Below are 24756 nucleotides of genomic sequence, written 5' to 3' on the forward strand. Positions count from 1 at the left end.
AGACGTGTTGGAAGTTTAAGAGTAAATGAACTATGAAATAGAAGCATTTGAGGCACTTGGCAAAACATGAAGAAAGAAAAGAAAGGCATTGCCCCTACATGAAATTACAGTGTGGAATTGAGGAGCCAGGTTGATAAAATTTACCTTTTTTTGACAACTGTCACTGCAAGATCTAGAGATTAATCAGAATTTCAAGGAATCTCTTGGTAATACCTAAATTGAGAAAATCAGGCCGAAAGCAATCCCATTCAATGAATACTGTTCAGTATGTCAGTAAAGATGCTTCATCTTAGGTTCAGCTAACCCTTTCAAATAACAGTTTGGTAAATAATGCAGCTTTCCTGTCAAACCCAAAATAAGCTAAAGGGAATAAAAAAACATAACCTTGATTTTCATCTTATAGACTGGTGAGAAGGAAGCGTATTCATTTAAAATTGTTAGAGATATTTCATCCCCTTTTTCCCTCCATAATGGATAAAATTACTGTTCTTTTTATTCTAATATTGTAGAATTGACTTTTTTTTTTTCCTTTCTACTTCTAAGTCACAGAACTTGAATTAAAAGAGGCTTCAGCCGGACACTACCCCTTATAAAGTGGCCTAAATCCTAATTCTTTAAGACTTTCTGGTAGAAAGGTTTTAAAAGGATAAATGAATATATTTTGTCAGTGCTTATTATTGAACTTTCCTTACCTGGGTTACTGGATTTGCAACTTGAATTCTGTATTCCAAAATATCCATGTTCACCTTCTAGTCAAAAAGTTATGAGGTGTAACCATGTAATACAGTCTCAACTCTGTCCAGGAACTAGGAGGGCAGATATCCTGTATTTTCCTTATACTTAGTGACATTAAATAGAAAATTGGGTTTCTTTCATAGGGCCTGTATAAACTAAGGAATCTCTATACCTCTGTGTATCTTTCAGTCTTAACCTAAAAAGGGAATCCCTACAAAGATTTCCTTATAACAAAAAGGACAGACTAAACCTGGAAGAGAGAGATGATCAGCTGTGGAGATGGGCTGTGACTAGATAGTGGGTTGTCCTGAAGAATAACTGCAAACTCAACTTTCCTGGTTCTTCAAGCTCAAAAGAAACTAAAGGGAATTTTTTAAATCCTGCCTTTCATCTTGACTGCAAAACCTATCGAGTGCCTAGGAGAGAAGAAAGGTAAACCCAAGACTGGATTTAAGATAGATTTAAGTAAACTTGGAATTATTCTTATCCTTTTACCGAATATTTTTTTTAAAGTTTTGGGTTCCCATAATGTAATGAATTGCCGTGAGTGGAACATGGAATTTGATTTGAGGCATTTTGTGGGCTAAGTAATAGTTTTCTGTTGAACTATATTGTCTATCTAGTGACAGCTTTTGCCACTGCTCAGGATTTAGGAGTGTGCACCTGTGTCTAAGTGACACAGACATTGGCTCATAAATACTATATTAAACCAACTTGAGTCAGCACTTTATTAACTTTAATCATGGATCCTCTTTTTAAGTACTTAATATTTAAAATTCAGATTAGCCCAATAAGAAAGCAATGCATTTAACGTCAAAATGTCTGAAGATAACTATTATTTTACACACAGTCTATGTCCTTCCTACGGAAAGTGTGGTACATAAAATTTTACATTTCTTGGGTCAGTTCTTTTCAAAACACCAGTGTCTAATGTTTTCAGGTACCTAGAGCTTGGGAATGCTGGAGTTGGACTTCGACTCCAAGTCAGCAGTTGTTTTCATTTTAGGTTTTCAGACATAGCAATTTGAAGTGACCCCAGCTGAACCTATATGTAATCACTTTGAACAAGCTTTAAACTATGAAACACTTCCAGAGTCTCAAATTTGGTCACCTGCTTGTTGCATAAGGAGACAGATTCTGGGCTGGGAAGGACCTGACAATTTGTTCTCTGATAATAAACTACTGATTGAAGAGCAAGTTTGTTATTAGAGACTTCACGAAATTTCTAGAACCCATGAAAGATCTAGAGTACATGATAAGTGAAACTCTAGAAATTAAAAACCTTTCTCTTAGCCGTAAGTGCTATGACCTATTTTTATTAAACCCGTCTTAATTCTGTGACTCATTGCATCATACCTTAAGAGAAATCAGAATGGAAGAAATGACCTTACGTTGGTCTTACTTTAAAATCTTTGTGCACATAGGCCTTAGCACTTTGACAGATAAAGCTCTGCCTTTTAGCTCCTTCTCACTCTTGTCTTTATTCTTCCCACTTTTAGACTGTTCCTTTTATTGGTCGTATAAAACTACCTTCAGAATTGAATGTATAATAATGTTTCTGCACATGGACAAACTGTATTTTAACGACTCATTTTATGTGTAATAAAGGCATACAGTTTTACTCCAGTGACTGTGCCTTTTCTTTTCCAAAGAAACCAGACACCATATTGAATGACTTACCTGCTTGTTTCCCCTTCCCCTGTTCCTGATTGCACAGTTGTCCCTGGGTCCTGGCTAAATTTGGGTACTACAGAGAATGCCAGTCTCTTCAGGCAACATGCAAAGAGAGTTAAAGAACTCAACATGAGCCATGAAGAGGGAATGTATTTCAAAAATTAAAAGGACACCTATACTACAAAGCTACAGTAATCAAAACAGTGTGGTAATGGCATAAAGACAGACATAGAGGTAAATGGAATAGAATGGAAAGCCCAGAGATGAATTCTCAAATATGTGGTCAAATGATTTTTGACAATGGTGCCGAGAGAAGTCAATGAGGAAAGGGCAGTCTTTTCAGTAAATGTTGGGAAAATCTGATATCCACATGCAAGAGAATAAAATTGGACCCTTCCTCTACACCATATATAAAAACTAACTCAAATGGATCAAAGGCCTAAGAGCTAAAGCTCTTAAAAGAAAACAGGGAAATCTTCATAATTGGATTTGACAATGATTTCTTGGATATGATGCCAAAAGCACAGGCAACAAAAGAAAAGATAAATTGGATTTCATTAAAAATTAAAAACCTGTGCATCAAAGGCCATTAACAGTGAAAAGGCAACCCACAGAATGGGAGAAAATATCAGTATTTGCAAATATTTCATATATTTAATTTAAAAAATCAGTATTCATAATACATAAGAAATTCCTACAACCCAACAACCAATTTAAAAAGTACTTGAATAAAGGACTTCAGTAAAGGACTTGGATAAATCTCCAAAAGATACATACAGGTGGCCAATAAGCACACAAAAAGATGCTCAACATCACTAATCACTAAGGAAATGCAAATGAGATACAACTTCACACACATTAGGATAGCTATATTGATCGTCAAAAAATAAAGCAATGTCAGCAAGGATGTAGAAAAATTGAATGCTTGTGCATTGCTGGTGGAAATGTAAATAGGTGCAACCACTGTGGAAAACAGTTTGCTTCTCAAAACAATTAAATGTAAGTACCTTATGATCCAGCAATTTCTGATATACACCCAAAAGGAATGAGAGCAGGAACAGAGATTTGTACACCAATGTTCATAGCAACATTATTCGCAATAGCTAAAAGGGGAAACAACACGAATGGATAAATAATGTGGTATATACATATGAGGATATTATTCAACCTTAAAAAGGAACGAAATCCTGACACATAATACAACATGGATGAACCTTGACATTATGCTCAGTGAAATAAGCCAGACATAAAAGGACAAATACTGTATGATTCCAGTTATATGAGATACCTAGAATAGTCAAATTCCTAGAGACAGAAAGTAGAATGGTGGTTGCCAGGGAATAAAGGTAGAGGGGGATGGGGAGTTATCATTTAAAGTTCTGGAGATGGATGGTAGTGATGGTTGCATAACAATGTGAATGTACTTAATGCCAACTGTACACTTAAAAATGGTTAAAACGGTAAATTTTAATGTGTATTTTACCACAATAGAAAACAAAAGCAAAAGGAAACTCAAAGTGGATAGAGAAATAAAACTTGTGACACATTTTCTGAACAACATGAGAATGTTTTTTGTTTTATAAATTTATTGTATTTATTATTTTTGGCTGTGATGGGTCTTCGTTGCTGCGCGCGGGCTTTCTCTAGTTGCAGGGAGCGGGGACTACTCTTCGTTGCGGTGCGTGGGCTTCTCATTGCGGTGGCTTCTCTTGTTGTGGAGCACAGGCTCTAGGCGCACAGCCTCAGTAGTTGCAGCACGCGGACTCAATGGTTGTGGCTCGTGGGCTCTAGAGCACAGGCTCAGTAGTTGTGGTGCATGGACTTAGTTGCTCTGCAGCATGTGGGATCTTCCCAGATCAGGGCTCGAACCCGTGTCCCCTGCATTGGCAGGCGGGTTCTTAACCACTGCACCACCAGGGAAGTCCCAAGAATGTTTATTTTAAAAAGGTTTTAAGGAAATAAAGTATGTAAGTTCCACCAATGGAGTTAAAAAAGACCCTGTAGCACTGGAGAAACTAGTGATGACCTTAGAAGAAGCCATGCATCTTTGAAGGAAGCAAAGCTCTTGGAGCCCACCCTGTGCAATGACTCAGAAAAGTGTCCTTGGACCTAAGAAGTTACAGCTGAGAATAGAACCAAGTACAACCAGGAACCCAGACTTAGTACAACTAGTACAGCCAGGAACCCAAAATGTATCATCAGTGCTGAAGGTTACCAGGAATTGATGACAACAAGAAGGAAGCACTTTTAAAAATAAGCAAAACTATTCACCATCCTCCTCTGACATATTAAGCAACGCTAGTGAAGAGTAGAATTCTTGTAGTGGACATCTTTTGTTGATCTGAGAGGCAAAAAGCTACTTCATTTTTTTTTAATTTTATTTATTTATTTATTTATTTATGGCTGTGTTGGGTCTTCGTTTCTGCGCGAGGGCTTTCTCTAGTTGCGGCGAGTGGGGACCACTCTTCATCGCGGTGCACGGGCCTCTCACTATTGCGGCCTCTCTTGTTGCGGAGCACAGGCTCCAGACGCGCAGGCTCAGTAGTTGTGGCTCACGGGCCTAGTTGCTCCGCGGCATGTGGGATCTTCCCAGACCAGGGCTCGAACCCGTGTCCCCTGCATCAGCAGGCAGATTCTCAACCACTGCGCCACCAGGGAAGCCCTACTTCATTTTTTAAATGTGCGCTTTAAAATTTTTTAGTGAAGTCAAATACCTCTGTATGTGAGCTACTTCTGCTTCTTTGTGAATTGTCTCAACAGGACTTCCGTCAAGTTTCCTATTAGAGTGTTCCATTAAAAAAATTTCTTTAATTGAGATATAGTTGATTCACCATATATTAGTTTCAGGTGAACAACATATTAATTCAAAATGTTTATAGATTATACTCCATTTAAAGTTATAAAATATTGGCTATATTCCCTGTGCTGTACAATATATCCTTGTAGCTTAGAATGTTCCATAATTTCCTCAGTAAGTGTTCTTCATATAATAAGGATACTAATTTTTGCAATGTTTGTTGCACGTATTTTTCCTAGTTTCATGTCCCCCATTCTTGTTTATAGTCTGTTTTGCTATACAGAAACATTAAATTTTCTGTAATTAAATTGATAATTTTCCTTAAAGACTTTTGTTTTCATGATGTGCTTAAGAAGCCTTTTAACAATACATTGTTTGTAAAAAATTTAACCCCTGCTTTTTTTTTTCCTAGTTCTCCTACTGTTTAAATTTTTTTAGCAGTTCTATTAAATTATGACTGATATATAACAAACAGTACATATTTAAAGCATACAGTGTGGTAAGTTTTGACATATTGTACCACCACAGTCAAGACTATGAACACAGTTGTCACCTCTACAATTTCCCTGTGCTTCTTTGTAGTCCCTCCAGCCCTGCTGACACCATCCCCAGGCAACCACTGATCTTTCAGTCACTACAGATTAGTTTGCATTTTCAAGAATTTTATACAAATGGAATCATACAGTATGTTTTTGTTTGTTTGTTTTGTTTTTGTTTTTTGGCTGCACTGCGCGGCTTGTGGGATCTTAGTTCCCCGACCAGGGATTGAACCCAGGCACTTGGCAGTAAGAGTGCGGAGTCGTAACCACTGGCCCTCCAGGGAATTCACAGTATGTATTTTTTACTGCTTGGCTTCTTTCACTCAGTACAGTTATTTTGACATTCATCTGTGTTGTCACCTGTAGGGGTAGTTCATTTCTGTTTATTGCTGAGTAGTATTCTATTGTGTGGACATCTGAGTTGTTTCTAGTGTTTGACTATTACAAATATAGCCACTATGAACATTTATGTACAACTCTTGGTACGGATATATGCTTTCATTTCTCTTGGGCAAATACCTAGGAGTGGAACGGCAGGACAATATGGTAGGTGTTATGTTTAGCTTTTTAAGAAGCTGCAAAACTATTAATATTTTCCGAAGTGATTGTAGTACTATCTTAAATCCCCACCAATGGTATGAGAGATCTAGTTTCTCCATATCCTAGTCAACATTTGGGTCAGTGTTTTAAATTTTAGCCATTTTAATAAGTGTGTAGTGTTATCTTCCTAATGACTAATGTTGTGGAACATCTTTTTATGTGCTTATTTGTCATCCATATACCTTTTTTCATGAAGTGTCAGTTCAACTCTTTTGCCCGTTTTTCCAATTATTTTATTTAGTCCTTTGATTTCCATATGAATTATAGAATCAGATGTCAGTTTCTATACAAACAGCATTTTGATTAGGATTGTGTTTATGATATACATCAATTTAGAGAGAATTGAGATCTTAACAGTATTTCACCATCAACCCATTATTCCATTCATTTATATGTTCTTTAGTTTCTCTCAGCAATGTCTTATAGGTTTCAGTAAATAAGTCTTTTGTATCTTTTGTCAGATTTAACCCTACATTAAAAAAATTTTAATGATATTGTAAGTGACAATTAAAAATTTTTTCAGTTTAAAAGTTCAACACAATTTTTGAGCATCAGTTGGTAGATATGATGAAATGATAATTGATGGAAAACATTCAATTTATATTTTTATGCTGATTTTGTATTCTACCTTGCTAAACTCACTTATTAGTTTTATTATCACTTATTAGCTTCTTTGTACATTCCATCAGATTATAGATGACTGTTATCTCCAAAGACAAAAAGTTTTATTCTGGATAACCTTTCTTTTTCTTACCTGACCTCACTGGCTAGAACCTGTAGTACAATGTAGAATAGAAATGGTGAGAGTGGAAATCCTTTTTCCTTCTCTTACAGAGAAAGCATTTAGTATTTCATATTAAGTATGATGTTAGCTAAAGGTTTTTCCTAGATGCCCTTCATCAGGCTAAGGATGTTCCCTTTTATTACCTGCCAAGAGTTGGGGGTTTTTTGTTGTTGTTTTTTTTTTAAATCAGGAATGGATGTTGGATTTTGTCAAATGCCTTTTCTTCATTTATTGATTTGATATGGGTTTTCTTTTTCAGTTTGTTAATATGATAAATTACATTGATTGACATCAGAAAATTCAACCAGTTTTGGATTCATTGATTTTTTCTATTGGTTCTCTGTTTTCTTTTTCATTGATTTCCACTCTGATACTTATTATTATGTTTCATTCCTTCTGCTTATTTTAGGCTTAATTTGTTCTTTTTTGTCTAATGTCTTAATATGGAAGCTGATGTCATTAATTCAAGAATTTTCTTTTTTTATAATGTGTTTAGTACTATAAATTTCCCAAGTACTGCTTTAGTAGCATTCCAACAATTATAATATGTTGTTGTTTTATTTCTCTGCAGTTCAAAATACTTTCTAATTTTGATTTTGATTTCTTCTTTGACCAATGTGTAATTTAGAGGTGTGTTATCTAGTTTCAAGATATTTGAAGACTTTTCAGATATCAACCTCTTATAGATTTCTATTTTAATTCCATTGTAGTCAGAGAACATACTTTGTGTGACTTGAATCCTAAATCTATTAAGACTTGTTTTATGGCTCATAACATTCTGTGTGTTTTTGAAAAGAAAAATGTGTATTCTGCTGCCATTGGGGTAGTGTACCATAAATTTCAATTAAGTCAATTTGGTTGAAAAAGTCCATATTTTTACTGATTTTTCTATCTACTTGCTCTATCAATTATTGAGAGAGGAATATTGAAATTTTCAACTACAGTGGTAGATTTCTCTCTTTCTCCTTGCAATTCTTTCAGTTATTGATTCATATATTTTTTTAATAAACTTTTTTTAGAAGAGTTTTAGGGTTACAGCAAAACTGAAGGGAAAGTACAGAGAGTTAACGTATACCTGCAACCTCCCTACCCACCAACTACCAACATCCCACACCAGAGTGGTGTATTTATTAAAATCAGTTGAAACATCATTATCACCCAATGTCTGTAGTTTACATTAGTGTTGTACCTTCTATGAGTTTTGACAAATGTATAGTGACATGTATCCACCATTATAGTGTGGTACAAAGTGGTTTCACTGCCCTAAAAATCCTCTGTACTCTACCTATCCCTCCCTCCCCCCCTCCCCCCAACCCCTGGCAAACACTGATCTTCTTTATTGTCTCCATCGTTTTGCCTTTTCCAGGATGTTGTGTAGTTGGAATCATAGCATATGTAGCCTTTTCAGATTGCCTTCTTTCAGTAACATGCATTTAAGTTTCCTCCATGTCTTTTATAAAATTTCTTTATCCACTCATGCATTGATGGACAATTAGGTTGCTTCCATATCTTTGCTATTGTAAATAATGTTGCAATGAACTTGGGGGTGCATATGTTCAAGTTAGTGTTTTTGTTTTCTTTGGATAAATATCAAGAATTGGCATTGCTGGATCATATGGTAGTTCTATTTTAAAATTTTTGAGGAACCTCCATACGGTTTTCCATAGTGGCTGCACGAGTTTACAGTCCCACCAACAGTGCATTCCTCACCAACACTTGTTATTTATTGTTTTTAATAATAGCCATTCTAACAGGTGTGAAGTGATATCTCATTGTGGTTTTGCCTTGCATTTCCCTGATGATTAGTGATGCTGAGCATCTTTTCATGTACCTGTTGGCCATCTGTATGTCTTCTTTGGAAAAATATCTGTTCAGATCTTCTGCCCAGTTTTTAATAAGGTTGTTTGTTTTCTTGCTATTGAGTTGTATGAATTCTTTATATATTTTAGATATTAACCCCTTATCAGATATATGATTTACAAATATTTTCAACTATTCAGTAGGTTGCCTTTTCATTTTGTTGATGATTTCCTTTGCTGTGCAGAAGCTTTTTAGTTTGATGTAATGAACTTTAAAAAAAAGTCTAGTTTGAAGCACAAAGCTGAGCTATAACTTCTTTGTTTTAGCCAGTGTCCATGCTTCTCTTTCCTAGGGCAATAAGCTTCAATCTCATTGTTTGACTGAAAGGTGCCAGGGGTGGGGGGAGGGTGTACGATGAGTTACTGAGAAGGGACAGTACATTATTATACAATAATATGGATTGCATGTATTAATTAGATTGAAGAAAAGCTTCAAAACACCGAGATACAGGGTATTGAATGGAAGTCTATCCATGTGTATGTTGTTACTGGAATTTTATGACAGGGGTGAACTGGAGGAAAAAAAACAATTATAGATCTCAATCTTCTTTTTCAGTTCTGCATAGTAGGTGTTCAGTAAATCTATGTTGAATTAAATAGAATTCTTCATTTGCAATTTAAAATTTTCTTTTACATTTGAGAGATAGAGAAATTAAAAAAACAAAACAAGAAGGGGAAGGAAGGTTTTTTTAAAGTCTTATCAGTAACAGGGAAGAGTTAAATAATTTCAAATTATATTAAAATTATTAAATTTAAAAAGCTGAAGGGATAAATAAAGGCATATCAATGTTACATACTCTCTTTTTTTATAGTTTTTTAAAATTAATTAATTAATTTTATTATTATTCATTTTTGGCTGCGTTGGGTCTTCGTTTCTGTGCGAGGGCTTTCCCTAGTTGTGGCAAGCGGGGGCCACTCTTCATCGCGGTGCGCGGGCCTCTCACTGTCGCGGCCTCTCTTGTTGCGGAGCACAGGCTCCAGACGCGCAGGCTCAGTAGTTGTGGCCCACGGGCATAGCCACTCCGTGGCATGTGGGATCCTCCCAGACCAGGGCTCGAACCCGTGTGCCCCGCATTAGCAGGCAGATTCTCAACCACTGCGCCACCAGGAAAGCCCACATACTCTTTTAAGTGTACTTGTTGGGAATTTTAAAAATGCTCTTTTAAACATCACCTCTCCTCAATTTATTTGCAAATATGTATTTTAGACAATTAGATACATAGTGCAACTTTTCTGCTTACTGAAACGATTTTTCTCTATTTTAATATTTTATCGCAAATAGTAATATTTGCAATCAAATATCTATTGAGCATTAACCATGTGCTTGAGGATTGGGAAAGAGTGGTCCCAGAGAGAAGGACAGGAGAGAAGATGATGGCGAACGTACTTCATAAGTATGACAGAACCTCACATGTCAAAGTTAAGTGGGCTCTGGTCCCCTGTAAAGGGCGACATCTGGGCGCTTCTATTATTCATGGCAATACCTCCATCCGTATCACACATCTACAATTCATAAAGTGCTTTTAAAAATGTATCCCGGGCTTCCCTGGTGGCGCAGTGGTTGAGAATCTTCCTGCCAATGCAGGGCACACGGGTTCGAGCCCTGGTCTGGGAAGATCCTACATGCCGCGGAGCAACTAGGCCCGTGAGCCACAACTACTGAGCCTGCGCGTCTGGAGCCTGTGCTCCGCAACAAGAGAGGCCGCGATAGTGAGAGGCCCGCGCACCGCGATGAAGAGTGGCCCCCGCTCGCCGCAACTAGAGAAAGCCCTCGCACAGAGACGAAGACCCAACACAGCTAAAAATAAATAAATAAATTAAAAAAAAAAAAATGTATCCCATTTCATCTTCATCACGCTCCTGTGAGGAAGAGATTATCATGTTTATTTAACATACAAAAATCTGAGGGCCAGAGGGGATAAAGGTCTTCAGTCATACAGAGTCTGCGTGGCAGAGTTGGGCGGGGAACCCCGGTTTCCTGAATCCTGGACGCCAGCTGCACCGCCATCCCGCTTCTGTGACGGGGGGAGCATGCCCTGCCGTGGCTGTGACCAGCCTGCTTGATTTTGTTCCCCTTCTGGTACTGCCATCTCCTAGGGAGGAGTCCCAGGCTCCTCCAGGGGAAAGAAAGCTCTGCAATTCGGCTAAATACAGCCCGGGAGAGGCTGCATCTAATTTGGACTAATTATCTTGTCACCCATCAGAAGAACAAAGAGTGAAGAATTTTCAGGACTCATCGTTCCCGTTCCTCTCACCAGCTGGGGCTTCCATGTAAAAGGCCTGACCTCGGGCCTGGAGGAGCAGACGTGTGAGCTAACTGAGGATTGTCAGATTGCCCCGAGGGAGACCATGGCGATGACGAGACTGTTTCAGTCTCCGGCACAATGGCTCTATTGAGACCTGGAAGCAGGCTGGCCTGGCGAGAGCGCCCTCAGTCCTGGAAATGCCCGGATGAGGGACAAAGAGCAAGGAGAGGCCCTCGGTGAACCATGCAGCCTGACGTCAGCTGCGTGCTCCACTGATACCCATTTTGCAAAGCTCGCCTTGTTCCTCCATCTAACCAACACTTACATGCTGTGTGCAAGGCATGTGGGGAGTTTATTAAATATCATGCCATAAGGAAGCCAGAAGATACTCTCACTGAGTCCCTAAGAGTTGAACTGAAAACCAAAGTTAGAGAAATTCAAGAGAAGGAAAGTACTTTGGTCAAGATATGTGCTTACATCATTAAGGTTTGGGGTCAAGAAGAGTTTCATTATTGAAGGTCAATAGGGGCAAGTCTAAGCAATGAAATATTGTCTCAGTGTAGCTTTTTTTTTTTTTTTTTTAAATTTATTTATTGTTTTTGGCTGTGTTGGGTCTTCGTTTCTGTGCAAGGGCTTTCTCTAGTTGCGGTGAGCGGGGGCCACTCTTCATCGCGGTGCGCGGGCCTCTCACTGTTGCAGCCTCTCTGTTGCGGAGCACAGGCTCCAGACGCGCAGACTCAGTAGTTGTGGCTCACGGGCCCAGTTGCCCCGCGGCATGTAGGATCTTCCCAGACCAGGGCTCGAACCCGTGTGCCCTGCACTGGCAGGAAGATTCTCAACCACTGTGCCACCAGGGAAGCCCTCAGTGTAGCTTTTATTAAAGTCTTATTTATATTAGGGAAGTGCTATAGAACACATGGCATCAGCCAGTGACAAAATTTTTTAAATGAAGAATGATGCTTAATAGAACACAAAATTCTGTTCACCACCAGTACTACAAATGATTCTGGTTAAGTTACTTTCTGTTGTGGATGACTTTATGAGAGAGGCATAACATCTGCGGGTGGGCTCAAACAAACTGTTACATCCGAGAATCTGGACCAGCACATCTAACATCTGAAACAAGTTCCAAGTAAAACACTGCACTGGAAAAAAAATGTTTTGCACATTTCAGATCAGATGTTTGCACATTTTAAACTCAAATTTCATTTCTAAGAAAAGGCGTGTAGCTCATTCAGCCAATGGGACATGAAATACAGAGTTCAAAGGATTTACGTCACAGTTTGAATCATCATCCAACCCATCTGAGTGGGGACATGAGTCATACATCCAGCTTGTGGCTGGTACTGACTAGTGGATATTCAAACTTCATCATCAACAACAACAGTATGCATTTACTGACAATCTACTCTGATAAGGTGAATGAGCATGAAAAAATAGTCTTGAATTTCACAAACACATTCTAGCTTCTCTTCAGAGGGTTATACTGCTTCACCACAGGATTCTGCTTCAGAACCCAGCTGTGAGACAGGAGATCCCGCCTCTACCCAGAAGCTGGAGGAGAGAAAAGTAGGCTAGAATCCAATGCAGTGCTTCTGGAAAGCAGTATAGAAGGCAAAGAAGTAAACAGAGTTGGGGAACCAGGGCTCTTGAAGCCTGGAAATTTAAGACTAGCCCTTTCCATTCCTTCTGTGCTTGTTCTCCTCCCCTCCCCTGTCCTGCACCCCACCCCCACTCCTTTGGTTCTCCTCCCTCCCTGCCTCCCTCCCTCACTCCCTCCATCTCCTTCTGGCTTCATTTTATTTTGCTTCACTCTTCCTCATCCTCTGCTTTGTCCAAAATTTTATTGCTGAACATATGTGAGAGAAACATCAGATCAAAAAACCAGTCACTCTGGAAGCCTGGACCACCCTAAAGACCAAATTGGATTAATTATGCCCAGACAAGCTTTTAAAACACTTTTAAAATAAAGAAAACCAAATGAACTGAAAACTTGGGTTCAGTGGCCTTGAGATAATGTGGCTTATTTGCATATCTTGGTAGGGTTTTAAAGACAAGGTCTTTTCCAGGAGCTTTTCGTTTGAAAACCTACTTCTGTAAGAGAATCGGTCAAATATAAGCTCACCAAATGCAGGTACAGTGCTGGATACTCTGAACCAGACTCCCAGCTCAATTCTCTCTGCCCCTGACAGGAACGTGCTTCTGGATGGAGAAGTTGGAAGAGCCTCCTCCCCTTTCCCTGCTCTGACATTGGGTGCCAGAGAACTAGGAGATTCCTGGAATTATTGCTGCTGTCCTGGGAACTTTAGCCAGTCACAGGACCCATGCTTGTCCCCATCAATATTTAAACCAGAGTAAACAATGCACAGGGGGCACCAAACCACAGCTGAGACTGGAAAGGATTTGGTTCACATAGCCAGAACCCAAATCCAAGTCATTTCATTAACCTCTCAAAGCAGGCCCTTGCATTTTATAAGATTGTCTTCTTTTGCCCACCCATCACCTTATGGTGGGGTGAGGTTTTACTGTATCATCTCCATGGTACAAACGAGGAAACTGAGGCTTTACAAGATTGCATGTCTTGTTCAAAAACACAGCTACTATGTGGTAACCCAAGATTTGAGCCATGCAAGGCTGGGCAGACTCCGTACTCTTTCCACATATACTCTTCCAGAGCGGAGCTGGTGATGGCCATTCTTGCGTTCCACGTGTTATAATTCCCTGAATGGTTTGTGTTGGGGGGGGTCAAATTCTCTATTGTGTGGGCTTGGGAGGGGCAGATGAACAGGAGCTGGTTTGGAGCCAACAACCTCAAAGCTATGCCAAGCTGGAGTGCAGCAGGCATCCCAGGATGAAGAGCAGGCAGGACTGGACTGGCCTGGTAAGAACAGGCAGAGGCAAAAAAATGCAGCGTCTACTGTGGAACTGTACAAGGTGAGGCAGAACCGAGATCAGCTGCTTGCTCATCGCTCCCGTGGTAGATGGGACCACTTAGTGGATCACTGCCTTTTAAAGAGGTCTGAGCAGGATGCCTGGTATCAGATAAGCCAGGCGTCTTGGCAACTTATCAAGACACGCCCCCCACCCCGGGGGGAAGACATGGTGTTGGGGAGCGTGCATGTTAAATTACATGCATATACAAATATTTGTGGGGAAGAAAGCTGGCTGGATACAGGAGTGAGCTAGTGTTCCTTACACATATTCTTTTTTATTTTTTAGAACTCTCATTCTTTTTTCTTTTTTTTATACATTTATTTTTGTTTATGATTTTTGGCTGTGTTGGGTCTTCATTGCTGCACGCGCAGGCTTTCTCTAGTTGTGGCGAGCGGGGGCTACTCTTCGTTGCAGTGCGCGGGCTTCTCATTGCAGTGGCTTCTCTTGTCGTGGAGCATGGGCTCTAGAGCATGTGGGCTTCAGTAGATGTGGCACGTGGGCTCAGTAGTTGTGGCTTGCAGGCTCTAGAGCGCAGGCTCAGTAGTTGTGGCGCACAGGCTTAGTTGCTCCACGGCATGTGGGATCTTCCCGGACCAGGGATCGAACCTGTGTCCCGTGCATTGGCAGGTGGATTCTTAACGACTGTGCCACCAGGGAAGTCCCCTCATTTATTTCTTAAGGAATGGAAATTTAGTAGCATATATTTTTTAAAATGTATTCAGATACTTACTGGTATTTACTATGTTCTAAGGTTAATTCAAGACCCTAGGGACATAAGACACGAGGTTTTTGCTCTTCTGGCACTGACATTCCGATGGGGGAGTACAGTGGGAAAGAAACATACACATAAACAAATACACTAATTCCACCTACGGATAATCATATCCCTGAAATTGACACAATGCTTTACAATTTCCCAAATTATTACACTTATTGTTCTATATAGTATTGTGAAGCTCATTATAAATGATACTCTTTCTATTCCTCTGGGTCCTTGAACCCTAAGTGCATGTATCTTTTTAGCAGTGGCTCTTATCTCTTAAGCTATTATGTTTTCAGTGGGCTGGTTTTTGGCCTTATCACTTTTTCCCAGCAATGTTAAAGTCCCAGCGATGTTAAATTATACAAAAGATCAATGAGTCAGTTGTGTCATTGATTTGCTGCAGTTATTAAAGAGGCTAGAAATCCCAGGTAAGAGCCTTTTGGATAAGGGGGCTTTTTTGTTATGGTGAAGATGTTCACATTAAGCATGTTGTAATAGGCTGAATAATGGTCCCCCTGAGATGTCCACATCCTAATCCTTGGAACCGGTGAATGTTACCGTATATGACAAAAGGGAAAAGGGACTTTGCTGGTATGATTAAGTTAAGGATTTTGAGCTGGGGAAATGATCTTGGCTTATCCGGATAGGCCCAATGTAATCACAAAAGTCCCTATAAGAGGGAAACGGGATTGAAGTAGGTTGAAGGCAATGGGATGATGGAAGCAGAGGGGAAAAAAGGCTGTGTGTGGTGGGGCCCCCTGCCAAGGAATGAGGATACCCTTTAGAAACCGGAAAGGCAATGAATTCTCTCCTAGAGCCTCCAGAAAGAAATAGCCCTGCAAGCCTTGATCTTTAACCCTGTAAAACTCATTTTGGACATCTGACTTCTAGGACTATAAAATAATCATTTTGTGTTATTTTAAGCCATTGAGTTTTGGTGATTTTTTTTCAGTAGCGATAGGAAACCAATAAATGTGTGTTTTCACCTAGACCACCCCCCAGTGGAAAAATGTATGAATCCTTCTCATTCCGTTTCCATCTCTTCTATCTGATTGCAGAGCAGCCCTCTACCTGGGAAGTCAGAAAGACACGGTTGTCTAGAGAAGGAAGGTCATGTAAGAGTGGGAATCTGATCTCCTTTTTCCCCAGCTGCTAACCTTATATCCTCTGCCTCCTGCCTTGTTTTAAATTCTCCACTCTTTGCCTCTCCCTACTCCCAGTTGAGAGGTGCTGCATCGACCTGAACAGGCTAGAACTGGTCTGGAGTTACCTGAACTAGTCCTGATGTCTATTCCCTAGCAGCCAATTAAGGGCTCTGTAAAGGATAAATGAGTGAATGAATGCACAGGGAATTCAACGAGTCAGCAAGCTTTTATTGAGCACCTACAATTTGCCAAGCACTGTACTGACACCAGAGAGCCAAAGATAATTAAGCACATTCCCCGATCTTGAGAAAAGGCAAATGTGCACACCATTAATTACAAAGCAACATATAAAATTCCATAATAGAAGGATTGAATATGCCATAGCGACACAGGGCAGGGATTAATTCTGACTAGCGGATCAGAGGTGGCCCCATATAGGAAATATCATCTGATCAGGGGCTTTGAAGGATGCACAGGAATTTCAACGAGAAGAAGGAATAGATGTTCCAGGCAGAGGAGAAAAGCGATGAAAATGCATTGTTTAGCAGCCTGCAGTCTGCCTCACGCAGCCCTCTCCTTCACGTTACAGGTGGCTGTGCCCCTCATGTGGCTCCACTAACAAAATAACACTAAGCTTCATGGCGAAAGAGTGTGGGTAGGAGTCACGTGTGGAAACCAGAAATAGGTAAGTCATGATAAGGGACAATTTCCTTGTAAATATAGAATTACTGGCCTCAAATTAGTGACCACCCAGCCTTGTTTAAATTCTTCTATTCTAAATCCACCTTTTAAGTCTTATTCCCTATTAATATACAACCCAATGATAGTTGAGTATTTCTCCCTCCACACGTATGTAGAAACCGCTATATAACTGTTCAGAAATGTATTTTTTAAATTGTGAGTACAAAAATTTTTACAGAAAAAAAGGGAATTTGATAAATGCCTATCTTGTATGTATCATTTAAGCTTTTCTGGCTTTTGTCAGAAAACTTACCAAAGTTAAATACTAACAAAGTTAGGGACTTCCCTGGTGTTGCAGTGGTTAAGAATCCGCTTGCCAATGCAGGGGACACGGGTTCGAGCCCTGGTCTGGGAAGATCCCACGTGCCGCGAAGCAACTAAACCCGTGCGCCACAACTACTGAGCCCACGTGTCACAACTACTGAAGCCTGCATGCCTAGAGCCCCTGCTCCACAGCAAGAGAAGCCATCGCAATGAGAAGCCCACGCACCGCAACGAAGAGTTGCCCCTGCTCACCGCAACTAGAGAAAGCCCGCGCGCAGCAACAAAGACCCAACGCAGCCAAAATTAAATAAATTAATAAATTTATTTTTTAAAAAAACTAGCAAAGTTAAACACTGACTTTTCAAAGTGAGCCTCCCTCCCTCCCACAGAGACTGGGAGAAGGGGCTCTAACTTCAGGTATTTCTGGAACAAGCTGTAAATTCCTTTGGCAACCTGGAGTTTTCTCAGGCAGGCACTTCTAGTGGGGCCTAGGGTCACCCTTAGGATGTGACCCTGAGCTGTTAGATACGATGTTAGTGTTTGTTCAAGTCCTTACAGACCAAGCTTGAGGCCCCTTGGGAAAGGGCTCAGAGGAGCCTGACTGAGTTTGGTGAAGGAGGGAATTGGTGTCGCCATTCAGGTGCCTTGTCTTGCCCCTGATGACTTTCCAGGTCCAGGTCCCAGTCCTTTGAGAGAGCTGCATCTATTTTGTTGCTCTTGGGAGCCCTGAGATACCTCTGTATTCTCAAAATAAATTTTCCTTCATTTAAGCGAATTGTCTGGAATTCTCTCCTCCAAAGGAAGCAATCCTAACCAAGACAAATCACATTACCTGTATCAACAGAGTCCACATACTTGCCATTTTTAATGGGTCAATGGCCATTCCTTCATGTTAATGTCTCGTAGCCTGTTTCACAATGACTTGCGTCATTTTCAGATTTTTACACTTATAGATAGACCTGCAAGGAACGTATGTAAGAGTTACTTTTTCCTTCTTAAATAAGGTCAAAAGGTGGAATGACTTTAGAGCTCCTGTTACACTGCTTCCAGATCCTCTCCTGCTAAAGTGCCACTGGCCACATTTCAGGACATCAGTTTTCCCACAGCCCCATCTAAAGAGTTTCATTTTTATTTATTTTGGTTTGCGTAATGATGCCTTGGAATCGTTTCGCTGGTATTTTTAAATTGCTAATGAGGTTTGATGAAGATTAAATTACATAATATATATGCAGACCACAGCACAGAGCCTGGCATATAGTAAGCTATTATTATTATTGACCTTATATATTTGTGCTTTTTCTTATGTATTTGTGTCAAGGGTTGTTTCTCATTTTATCCACACGGCAGCTCTTTCCCAGTCTGTGTGCTGCCTCTGGCTCCGTCCTCGGGCCTCTTCTCTTTTCTGGCTCTGTTCGTGATTTCAGTCACATGTCTTTAATACTATCTGTATGCTGGCAGCTTACATTCATACCGCCAGCCTGGACCTCTCTCCTGTACTCCACACATGTCTCACTGCCTATTCAACATCTCCACTCGGACGTGGCATCTCAAACTCAACCTCTGAAGCTGACCTCCTGCTCCCCGTGAAAGCTGCTCCTCCCATCTCAGCGAACGGCAGCACCGTCCTCTCAGGTGCTCAAATTAAAAACCTTTGAGTTTTCCTCGACTCCTCTTTTTTTCTCACACTCCACATCCAGCCTCTAAATCCTCTGGGCACTATCTTCAAAATATACCCAGAATCTAGCAACTTCTCCCCACCTCCAATCACCACCCTGGCCAAGACACTATCATCTCTCACCTGCAATCTCTCACCTCTCACCGAAGTGACCTTCCTATTTGTACACTTGGCCATCCTCAGCATTTCAGCTTTGACCTTGGCCTCCCTCCTGATCATGGGAAGTCTGCTATCGTCCCAACTTCATGGTGAGTTATAACGATGTGCAGTGGAAGAAGAGGACAGCTCATTAAAGGTGAGAAAACCATTCGTAGAAGCTCTCCAGCAGGGCTCCCCTCACTTGCCTGTCCCTAAACCAGTCATTGGCAAGAGGAATGGGATCACCGCACCGTCTGAGACTAATCGGGATTACCCCTGAGCTGGGGATAAGGTTACCTCCTCTGACAGGTAGACCCCTGAGCAGTACTGAGGCTCAGTTTGTTGAGGAAGAAATGGGGGACAGACTCTGTCACAATGTGGGAGGTCAGGGAGTCAGTAAAAGAGTCCAATTACTTTTCTGATCTGCTCAGCGTGGGTGGCCCCGGGGCCCACGGGCCTTGGCCGTATGCAAAGGAGCAGAGGTCTGCTCATGACCGAGCAGCGAGAGGCAACTTGGGTGTCTTTCTGCTGTTTGCTTATTGTATTGGTTTCCTAGGGCTACTGGAACAAATGACCACAAACTGGGTGGCTTAAAACAACAGAAATTTATTCTCTCATGGTTCTGGAGACTGGAAGTCTGAAATCAAGGTGATGGCAGGGCAATGCTCTCCCAAGGCTCTAGGGGAGAATCTATTCCATGTCTTTCTCGAGCTTCTGGTGTCACCAGCAATACTTGGCTCATGGCTGCATCACTCCAGTCTCAATCTCTGCTGTCACATGGCCCTCTCCCTGTGTGTTTCTGGTTTCTCTTCTTCTAGGGACATAGCCATATTGGATTAAGGACCCATCCTACGCCAGTATGGCCTCATTCTAGCTAATCACATCTACACCGACCCTATTTCCAAATAAGGTTGCATTCTTAGGTCATGAGGTTAGGATGTCAGCATATCTTTTGTGGGGGACACAATTCAACCCATAACACTTATATTTAGAATATTAATTAAAACTTAAATTTTCTTTATTTCTTCCTTTCCAATCTGGATGTCTTTTCTTTCAGTTTCTTGCCTAATGGTGGGGCTTGACCTCCCCAGGTAGCACTGCACTAGCTGCATCCCATAAATTTTGGTATGTTGTGCTAAATTTTCTTTACAAATTATTGTATGTTGAGGCTTGACTTGAATTTGTTATGTAGGTAACTAAAATTTTGAAGATAAAAATGTATAAAATGTGTTCCTCACCTTTAAAGAGTGAGGGTAATTTACTGAATAATCAACTAGTAGCCATGAATTAAGAGCTATAGTGTCTATAGAGTGTATGAAGACATTGTGTATTAAATTCCTCTTTTTTCTTTTAGCTGTTCATGCCTAGGTTACGGCTTACAATAGTGCTAATGGGGCCAAAACTCCATCCCACTGCATACCTCTCGTCAGATACTCAAATTGCAGTTGCTGTGCTTAAGAAGAGGAGCCTCAGTAGACCTTACAATTGTAAGACTACATGTGAAATTTTCATTTTTCATTTCAGTGCATCACTGTTTCAAGTTTTATCTGCAAGCCAGCAACTTTTTCTTTAATCATCTCCATTTTACAGAACCATTGTTTAAGACCCATGAGTGAGATTAACTCAATGATAGCGCATTTATAGCCTTAGGAGTCCTAGGGATCGGAAGAGCCAAAGGCAGAAAAGGGAAGCATCACAATGAGACCGAACCTCCTATTGTTTCCCTCGGAAAAAGATAATTCTCATCACCTTCTCGCAGCTCTCTTCCCTGCAACGCCCGGCATCACAGTGGTACTAACACTCTTCCGGCATCACAGTGGTACTAACACTCTTCCGGCTCACAAGCATTGCCCTGCCTACCCACAGGCGTTGGCTTGCTCTCTCCAACAAAGGCCTCCAAATCTCTCCTTATGCCTCAGGAGCTGGCGTTTCCTCCTACTGCCCTCTTTCCCCAGGGGAAGATGGTTTTGCTGTCTTGCTGAGTTCACTGTAGGAAAACTTGACATTCAGGCTAATATTTCTCTGACTGCGTTTCTTTGCATAAACACCCCTTGTTTATGCAGTTGCACCCTGGAGTGGCCAGCTGCTGGCATTTCCATCCTGTGGTATTTATAGGCTATTATCAAGGCTCCCCTCACCTCAGAGGCTGTGAAAGGAGGTTGGCACTTTCAAGCTTACTTCTCCCTATGTCCACATACAGGCAGAGGCTGAAATCTGCTGCCCTGGAGCACAGCTCAGGATGAGGCGCCAGTCAACTCCCAATCTAGCTCAAACAGAAGTTGTCCAAATAAAAGGTCAGAGTTTGAGCTCTTCACACCACTTAGCCCAGACATCATCCCTCTCATGCTGTCAGTAGCGCATCGCCCAGCCTGCTGCTTAAGCAGCTGTTAAGGGGCTGCTCATCTTCACTTGCACCTGCATCAGGCCATTGACAAGCTCCTTGAACAGGCAGCGCAGGCTCTGGTTGCTGAGAACAGGCTGGGCTCAGTGCTGCCAGCCAGCCCATCTCTTGTGGACTTCACCGGGGATATTTTTGACCTTTCAAGGTTAGTGAATACTCAGCAGTTATATACAGTTCTCTTATTGTAGGTTTCAGTCCTGAGTACGGTTTATCATCTTGTAATTCAGAGAAGAAAAGGAACAGCAGAAAGTTAGCTTTTAATTAACTGTTACACTATAGCACATTTTTTTTAAGTTTTATTTTATTTTATTGGGGTATAGTTGCTTTACAATGTTGCATTAGTTTCTGCTAAGTGAATCAGCTATATGTATACATATACCCCCTCCCTCTTGGACCTCCCTCCCCGCCCCCCATCCCACCCATCTAGGTCACCACAGAGCACCGAGCTGAGCTCCCTGCACTATACAGCAGGTTCCCACTGGCTATCTGCTTTACACATGGTAGTGGGTATATGTCAATCCCAATCTCCCAGTTCATCCCACCCCCCCTTCCCACCCTTATGTGTCCACACGTCCGTTCTCTATGTCTGCGTCTCTATTCCTGCCCTGCTAACAGATTGTCACAACTCTCACAAGTTTTATTTTTTGCATATTGTTTTGTTTTTCATATTTTTAGCTATAACGATGTAGATATTTTCTACACTTAATAATACAATTACTTAATAATATTTAATAAATATTTCCCTAAATTTCTACAAAATCTTTATAATAATAATTTTAATGACTACCTAATTCATTGAGTTGATGTGTATCACAGATGACATAACGCTTCCTTACTTGTTGCATTTTTAGATTTTTGCAGAAGTTAGTTGAAGAAGATGCCAGAGAATGCAGAACTCCGCAGGGGGGTAGTGAGGGGTGCCACAGAGAGGGGTTCTGGTGTTCACGTCATGTGAGGGCAACAGGCATCTTGGGGATGGGCTTCTAACACAATGCCCAAAACAAACCACTCACCTATTTTATCAGAGACTAACCCTGGTTCTGTGTATATTGACTCATGTTTCATCCTTCTAAAAAAAAATAAAAATGGAAAGAAAAACATGTTGAGACATGTCTCATCTTTAGTACTGGATCAATCAAATGGTGCCCTGGAGTCCAAAAGCCAGAGCCTACTGGTCACCATGTGGTAAAACTTTTATTTGGCCCCAGGACGAGTGTGGCTGCCACTGGCATTTCTGCTTGGGGATTGTGAAGTGGGTTGTGAAGTGGGTAGTGTACAGGCTTATTTCATAGTTACAGCTGCTTGGTCCTGCCCGAGCACCTGGCCTCATTCTGCTGGTCAAGGGAGAGTTAATTAGCCTTAGGTCTGTGATTCTCAAACTTCAGTGTGATAAGAATCACCTTGAGGAGGAGCGCTGGAAGTATAGATTCTTAGTGCCCACCCCCAGAATGGTAGGTGTGGGGCGGGGCCTAGGAACCAGCATTTCTGACAGGTCCGCCAATAATCCTGATACCATGGTCAACAGGATATGAGACACACTGCCCTAGGACATAGCTCAGGACTTGTAGTCAAGACTGTTTTCCGCCTGGAACCTACTCCTGATGCTATAGCTGGGTCCCACCAGTGTCCTCTGCCTCATTCTCAGGAAATGGGGCTCTGCTTGGCTCCTCTGCCCCTCCCCAGGCCTGGCTGGGCCCAATGACTGGCTCACAGACTCCATGACACTGCCTGCTGGAATATGGGTCACGACCTCTGCATTGCAACCATGGTTCTACTGCTGGGCTGTCTGCAAACTCACCAGCTGACTACTCGAAGTGACACCCACCAATCTGCAACCTCTCCTCGCTTCCAGTTCCCTCCCCTCACCAGCACACACACCGGATACTGTAGGGGCCTTCTCCTCTCTCCTGCTGCTGGGGCCACTCCACGTGCCACCTCAACACCAGCCCCCAGCATGTCTGATCTCTGGGTCCCACTTCCTCTCGGCCAGGCCCATCCTGCCTCTGAAGGAACTGCTCTCCAGTCAGAACTCAGAACAGACATGCCAGGAGCTGTTCTGAACGCTGCGTGGGGCAGCAGCTGAGTCTACTTCCAGCTCCCATTTTTTCAGCCTTTCTGAGAGACAGTATGGGCATCCCACTCTCAGTCCATCGAATCCTTCATGGATCACCTCCAAAGTTCCACTTTTCCAGGTCTCCACGGTGCCCTTGTCTGTGCTCCTGACTAGGATGTTATGATATCCCTGGGCTTAAGAAGTCCACACTGGGGGACTTCCCTGGTAGCGCAGTGGTTAAGAACCCGCCTGCCAATGCAGGGGACACGAGGTCAATTCCCTGGTCCGGGAAGATCCCACATGCCGTGGAGCAACTAAGCCCGTGCGCCACGACTACTGAGCCTGCGCTCTAGAGCCCGCGAGCCACAACTACTGAGCCGGCGTGCCGCAACTACTGAGCCCGCGTGCTGCAACTACTGAGGCCTGTACGCATAGAGCCCGAGCTCGGCAAAAAGAGAAGCCACCGCAGTGAGAAGCCCGCGCACCGCAACGAAGAGTAGCCCCCGCTCGCCGCAACTAGAGAAAGCCCGCGCGCGGCAACGAAGACCCAACACGGCCAAAAAAAAAAGAAGTCCACACTGCACTACCCAGGGGCCTCTTGCTCTCCTCGGTCATCAGCTCTTTAACATTTATAAGCAGATGAACATGAGACGAAATATACAGAGTTAGTGTTCTCGTCAGTCTGCAGACCAAATGAATGTGATATATTTAACGACGCCTTCTAATTATTCTGCTAGATAGTATTTAGCCATGAATAGTAAGCAGTAAGCTCTAGTTACAGGGATATATTGCTGATGACTCAGGTACGTGTTTATAAATGAGACCCGACCTCTGATTCATAAACGAATAAAGTTTGAATGTGTAGTTTATTGTTTGCCCATGCAATGGGCTTGTTTCACCACTAGGAGGCAAAGGTGCGGTGTTTCTGTCTTTCTCTTTTTCTGGGCTGCTTAAAACTACCTGGGAAGGTGCCAGAGAGCAGAGGGGTTCTAGGCTCCCCAAGTTCAAAAGAGGGTGGGAGGCCAGTGAAAGAAGCCACTGAGAAGGGAAAAGAAGGAAACCGGTATTTACTGATGGGCTGCTGTGCGCTGGATTCCGTGTGAAGCACTTACACATACACGTCTCATTAATCCTTTTAGCTACGCAATACATAGATGAGAAAACTGAGAATCAGGGAGGTAATATGACCTGCCCAACAGAGCTAAGACTAGCAGAGCACAGATTTGACTAGAAGTGTGTCTTGACACCAAAGTCTGTTCTTTGACATACAAATAGTGCCAGAAAGGAAAGTCTAGGGTGCCTCACTAAAATTTGGCTTTTTTTTTTTTAAAAAAAAACAAACCAATAACCAGCTCTGCTCTTATCAGCTGTGCCCAAACCACAGCTGTTTGTGTGCATTTGCTTACCA

This window comes from Balaenoptera ricei, chromosome 13 (genome assembly GCF_028023285.1).
Source record: "Balaenoptera ricei isolate mBalRic1 chromosome 13, mBalRic1.hap2, whole genome shotgun sequence".
Lineage (NCBI taxonomy): Eukaryota > Metazoa > Chordata > Mammalia > Artiodactyla > Balaenopteridae > Balaenoptera > Balaenoptera ricei.